The following is a 7063-nucleotide window of genomic DNA, read 5'->3' as shown; positions in this document are numbered from 1 at the left end:
TTTTCTCTCTCCATTCCGGTAAAATGATCTGTTCAGGATCTTAGGTCCAACCTTTCTTCCGCTCTCTCATTTGGGGCCCCCTCGTTGCTCGCAGCCTTTTCCTCTATTATGACATTTGGCCTCCTCTGGGAGAAAAGCAGATCTGCTTCCTGCAGAAGCCAAGTTGGGAAATCACCAGGGAGGAAGCTGAGAAGTCAGGCTCCCTATGTAGCAAGGCTGAGAACAGACATTTTCTGGTCTGCACACACGCAGTGTGGGAATGTGTGGGAGGCTGCTTGAGGGTGCGGTGTGGCATGGGGAATGTCACTGTGTGCTGCATAGTGATGACACTGACTTCCAATCAACTGACCACCTGCAGTTTGAATACATTGTTAGCTATTCTGAATAATAGTGACATGAAACAAAGTCAATCACCATTTAGAAATGCACCTGTTGAGAATTACGGTCCTAATGTCTAGTCACCAAATAAGCATAGTTTTAAGATGGGAAGACACGGGTTCACACAGCTGCCTGGAATCCGGGAAGGGCCACCTGTGGGATATTAGCCAGCATCCTGTGGGGATCAGGAATTTATGAATGCTTTGGGACAAGGTGGTATGTGCATGTATTCTGTAGGCCTATGTTTCCTGAGGCTACCCCCACCTTAGGGACAGGGCCTTGAATATAATTGCAAAGTGGATGCTTTGAGCCTCGGCCAAAGCACTTACTGGAACTAAGGATGCCTTTTATCCCCGCCTATCTCTGAGGCTACAGTGAGTATAGTGCACCTCCTAGTGGTCACAAGCTTGTGCGAGCCAGGTCCCCTTCTGCACTTGCCACTCCTTGGCAAAATGCTGCCAGTGCAATTCTCTCTCATCTGTTCTTCTTACCTGGGTTCTGCTGCTGGTTTCTGTGCTGCTTTTGAAGCACCGCTGCCAGTTCGAACAGAGAATGCCACCCCTTCCTAGAGAATGCTCCCTGAGAGTCAGTCGCCTTGATGCAAAATCTAAAGAATAATTTCTCCCATATGAATAGCAAAAAGATGACCTCCCTAAGTGAACCATTTAAAAAACAAACAACAACAAAAAAACCGTGTTCTTTCTTCCTGACACCACTGCCCTCCAAGATACTCAGTTTGGCAAGAGAGGCCAGAGCTGGACTTGTGTCCCCAAGTCATCCTGTTTGCCTGGCTGGTGCCCTGTGAACATCATTTGTGGAGGCCGTGTGTTTGAGATGGCATGCTAGTTTTGGGGGGAAAAAAGTTTTATTATGAAACATGTCAAACTTATACAAAATGGATGGAATACAAAGAATCAGCTAAAGCATTCAATATGCAAATCACCGTCTTCAACAATTATCAGCCCATGGCTAATCTTATTTATGTGTACTTTAACTTTCTCCCCACCTCAAGTATTCTAAAGGAAATTTTAAAAGGGTTTTGTTGGATCTGTATCATTTCACCTGTAATATTTCAATATGTATCTGTAAAAAATAAGGACTCCTCTGAAAATATAAACAATTCAATTATCATAAGTTAAACAATTAATAATTATTCCTTAGTATTAAATATCCAAGATGATGTTCATATCTCCTTATCTGTCTCATAATTTTTTTAGAATTTTTTTAAGGTTTATTCATTTCTCAGAGACAGAGAGACAGAGCGTGTGTGGGAGAAGGACAGAGAGAAGAAGACGCAGAATCCAAAGCAAGTTCCAGTCTCTGAGCTGTCAGCACAGAGCCTGATGCGGGGCCCGAACTCACGGACGGCGAGATCATGACCTGAGCTGAAGTCGGACGCTTAACTGACTGAGCCACCCTGGCTCCCCTCTCATAATTGTTTTAAATATTTCACTTGTTTGAATCAGGACCCAATTAAGGTCCATACGTCATGATTAAGTGATACATCTCTTAAGTCTTTCTGAATTTCTTCTGTTTTTCTGCCTTACAAATTTTTGTTGAAAACCGAATGAGGTTGTTTGTTCTGTAGTTTCAAAAGTCTGGATTTTACTGATTATATCTCTGGTGATTTAACATCTCCCAGTACGAACTTGGTATTTTGTGGAAATTGGAAATTGGATTGAGAGTCTTGGTCAGATGCAGGTTTGTTTTTCCTTGGTGAGATCAATTCACGGGTGGCCAGGTATGCTTCTGTCAGGAGATGGTGTGTGGTTTTTCTTATGGTGATATTATTCGCCACCGGTATTCTCTTTTTTGTTCCAATAATTCATTAAGCACTGCAAAATGATGCTGCTCTAATTCCTTTGTTCCTTCTTCACTTAAGAACTGGGATGCTTCCTTAAAGGGGAAGCTCTCTTGGCAACTGTTTTGGTTACCATGAGGCTTACATCATGTAGGACAAGTAGGATAAATGCTTGATCCTTTCCCTTACTAGTTTTCAAAATAGTGAGGTGGTTCCCCAGAATCCTTCAGAAGCAGCCAATGAGGTTTTGTGAGTAGTTTTTTAAATCCATGAACTCTTGGACTTAAACATATTTGATGTGTTTTAATCCATTACGAATATTATCTTTATAATGTTCACATTGTCCTCTCTTTGGTCAACAGAAACTCAAATGGTTTGGCTTCCCCAGTATTATCTTGTTGTTGCACTCTTGTTCATTTATCCATTCACCAAAGTCATCAAACTTTCCCCTGCTGATTTTAACATCCTTTTCTACGTTTATTGTTGACATTCTGCTATGAGATGGAGCTTTCTCTTTTCCACATTTATTTATTATTTATTTTATCATAATAAATAATTAGGTATGGACTCAGAGTTTTTCAAGGAGTTATGATATATGATTATCATTGTTCATTTTGGTGATTTATTGTCTTGGATTTGGCCAGTGTGAGCCCCTTCAAACTAGCTTCTGACAGATCTCCATCATTTTTTGAGTCCTTTAAAATTTCTGGCATAACAGATGTTCCAGGTTTATCTTGTACTTTCCCTGTCCCAGTCCTGGAACTGGCCATTTTTCCATTAAGCTCTAGGACCTATTAGAGGAGGATAGTTTTTAGAAGTCCAGATCTGGGCTTCCAATCTAGGTACTCCATTGTTATTGAGGCATTGCTGTTCCCAGGCCTTCTCAGTGGACAGACCCAGGAATATATATATGTATGTGCATATACAGATGTATGCATGCACACATTTATTTCTGTATTTCCCTATCATCTATCTATCTTACTATCATCTATCTTAAAAACACATGTTCAATCTGATATCTCTGATTCCAATCTAACACCACGTTCATTCTCTCCTTCTCTCTTTCCATGGTTGTAGGTCCCTTCTTCCACAATGTGAAGTCTCAGTCCCATTTCCTCAATATGGCTACCTACTTGCTCAATCCTTCTCTACATGGCTTAGGATATATTCCTTGTGTGGGCCCTCCACCTGCCTCTGAGATGCCACTGCCCACACTGGCATAATTTCCTTATGTAGGTCCCTGGTATTCCCCAGGGATACTATGCATCATTTTCACCCAGTTTGCTGACCCCACAGATTTTGGACCAAAATAAGAAGAGAAGTGGAAAAGAAGGCATAGGGTGGGGGTGGGAAGAAAGAGGAAGGAAGAAAAGGGGAGAGGAAGGGAGGAAGGAAGAAGGAAAGGGAGGAGGGAAGGAAGGAAAGATTTATGTTCCTTTTTTTTTTTTTTTTTTTTAATTTTTTTTTTTCAACGTTTATTTATTTTTGGGACAGAGAGAGACAGAGCATGAACGGGGGAGGGGCAGAGAGAGAGGGAGACACAGAATTGGAAACAGGCTCCAGGCTCCGAGCCATCAGCCCAGAGCCTGACGCGGGGCTCGAACTCCCGGACCGCGAGATCGTGACCTGGCTGAAGTCGGACGCTTAACCGACTGCGCCACCCAGGCGCCCCTATGTTCCTTTTTTAAAGACAGATTCTTCAGGGGTGCCTGGGTGACTCTATCGGTTAAGCGTCCAACTTTAACTCAGATCATATTCTCGTGGTCCATGAGTTCGAGCCCCACATTGGGTTCTATGTTGACAGCTCAGAGCCTGGAGCCTGCTTCAGATTCTGTGTCTCTCTGCCCCTCCCCCGCTCACACTCTGTCTCTCTCAAAAATAAATAAACATTAAACAAATTTTAGAATAACATAAAAAAAAGACAGATTCTATAGAATTAATTGAGTCTCCAAAGAGTCTCAAAAAAACTGAGAGCTACTACTTATATACTTATAGGAACATAGTTAAATGTTTTGGAATTCTCCAATGGGAAAAGTATTTTGAGATAACAAGGTACCATTGTCTCAGAAGTTCTTGACTTTTTAGACCCATGGTTAAAGTGAGGGTAAATCACTCAAGTAATAAGTAATGATTCACTAGAGTATGAGAAGAAAATAATAGAACTTGTAAGTATCTTTACTTTTAATTAAAAATTTTAAAACACAGTCAGCTTTATAAATATTTACTAAAACAGCTAGGTCTGTATGTTAGTCATATTACACAGATGTTAACCAAGGTGTCCTGAGGTGAGGCACGTAGCTCACTACCTCAGAGGCCTCTCATTTTGGTAACTATGTGCTATTTGCATATACTCATTTGAGAGCACTTACCCATAATATTATTTACTTTTAAGAAATAAACTCTGACAAATGGACAAATGGCTTTAAAAGATTCCTGCAAAGAAGCTTAAGATTGAAGATCATACTATTAATGTCAGCACATATTTACATTAAGGAAATGGTAGAGGTGCCTGAGTGGCTCAGTTGGTTAACCATCTGACTCGATTTCTCCTCAGGTCGTGGTCTCACAGTTTGTGAGATGAAACCCCATGCCAGACTATGGATTATCTCTCAATCTCTCTCTCTCACTCTCTCTCTCTCTCTCCTCCTCCCCATCTTGCATGTGCATGCACATGCTCTCTCTCTTCCAAAATAAAGAAATAAACATTAAAAAAATAAAAAGGGAACGGTAGACAAGACACAGTGATAGCCAGTACAAGCTGAACAGCCACATGAGAGTCAAACATTGGTGGCTTAAAATACGCCCGAAGTGTCAGGGACTGCCAAGAGACTATTTGAAGTGTGAATTTCTATCCATTATCCTCAGTAATGACCCTCTCCCTGCACGGTTTTTTAGGATACTATGGTACACCCATGTTCCTAGTAGCGTCATTCCTAATAATTAAAACAAGGAAGCAACCCATGTACATTGACAGATGAGTAGATAAACAAAATGTGGTATATACAAACAATGGAATATTATTCAGCTTTTAAAAAGGGGGAAATTCTGGTATACGGTATAATGTGGCAGGACCTCAAGGACATTATGCTAAGTGAAAGAATCCAATCAGAAAAAGGAAAATACTGCATAATTCCACGTACATGAGATAATTAGAGTAGTCAAAATCCTAGAGACAGAGAGTAGAATTGTGGTTGCTGGATCTTTGACCTTGGCCACAGCAACTTGTCACTCAACACATCTCCAGAGGCAAAGGAAACAAAGCAAAAACAAACTATTGGAACCTCATCAAAATAAAGAGCTTCTGCACAGAGAAGGAAATAATCAGCAAAACTGAAAGGCAACCAACGCAAAGGCAGAAGATATTTGCAAATGATATATCAGATAAAGGGTTAATATCCAAAATCTATAAAGAACTTATCAAACTCAACACCAAAAAACAAATAACCCAGTGAAGAAATGGACAAAAGACATGAATAGACACTTCTCCAAAGAAGACATCCAGATGGCCAACTGACACATGAAAGGATGCTCAACATCACTCATCATCAGAGAAATACAAATCAAAACCACAAGGAGATACCACCTCACACCAGTCAGAATGGCTAAATTTAACAACTCAGGCAACAACAGTTGTTGGCGAGGATGCGGAGAAAGAGGATCTCTTTTGTGCTGCTGGTGGGAATGCAAACTGGTACAGGCACTCTGGAAAACAGTATGGAGGTTCCTCAAATAATTAAAAAAGAACTACCCTACGACCCAGCAATTGCACTACTAGGTATTTATCCAAGGGATGCAGGTATGCTGTTTTGAAGGAGCACATGCACCCCAATGTTTATAGCAGCACTATCAATAGCCGAAGTATGGAAAGAGCCCAAATGTCCATCAATGGATGAATGGATAAAGAAGATGTGGTATATATATACAATGGAGTATTACTCAGCAATCAAAAAGAATGAAATCTTGCCATTTGTCACTATATGGATGGAACTAGAGGGTATTTAGTCAGTCAGAGAAAGACAAATATATGACTTCACTCATACGAGGAGTTTAGGATACAAAACTGATGAACACAAGAGAAAGGAAGCAAAAATAATATAAAAACAGGGAGGGGAAAAAACATAAGAGACTTTTTTTGTATAACTTTTAAAAAATATAATTTATTGTCAAATTGGCTTACATACAACAAACACCTAGTGCTCATCCCAACAAGTGCCCATCACCCATTTCCCCCTCTCCCCCACCCTCATCAACTCTCAGTTTGTTCTCTGTATTTAAGAGTCTCATATGGTTTGCCTCCCTCCCTCTCTGTTTATAACTATTTTTTCCCCTTCCCTTCCCCCCTGGTCATCTGTTAAGTTTCTCAAGATCCACCCATGAGTGAAAACATATGATATCTGTCTTTCTCTGACTGGCTTATTTCACTTAGCATAATACCCTCCAGTTCCATCCACATGGCTGCAAATGGCATCATTAAATTCTTTCTCATTGCCAAGTAGTATTCCATTGTGTATATAAACCACATCTTTATCCATTAAGAGACTCTTAAATATAGAGCACAAACTGAGGGTTGCTGAGGGGTTGCGAGGGGGGTTGGGCTAAATGGGTAAGGGGCATTAAGGAAGACACTTGTTGGGATGAGCACTGGGTGTTATACATAGAGGATGTATCACTGGAATCTACTCCTGAAATCGTTGTTGCACTATATGCTAAGTTGGATGTAAATTAAAAAATTAATTAATTAAAAATAAATTAATTAAAAAAATTAAAGTGTTAAAAAAGGAAAAAAAAGAATTGTCGTTGCTGGTGGCTGAGGACAAGGAGGAATGGAGAGCTGTTTAATGGATATAGGGTTTCAGTTTTACAAGATAGAAAGAGCTATATAAG

The sequence above is a fragment of the Lynx canadensis genome, chromosome B3 (genome assembly GCF_007474595.2).
Source record: "Lynx canadensis isolate LIC74 chromosome B3, mLynCan4.pri.v2, whole genome shotgun sequence".
Lineage (NCBI taxonomy): Eukaryota > Metazoa > Chordata > Mammalia > Carnivora > Felidae > Lynx > Lynx canadensis.
The sequence above is the reverse complement of the archived record's forward strand: the minus strand, read 5'-3'. Positions refer to the sequence as shown.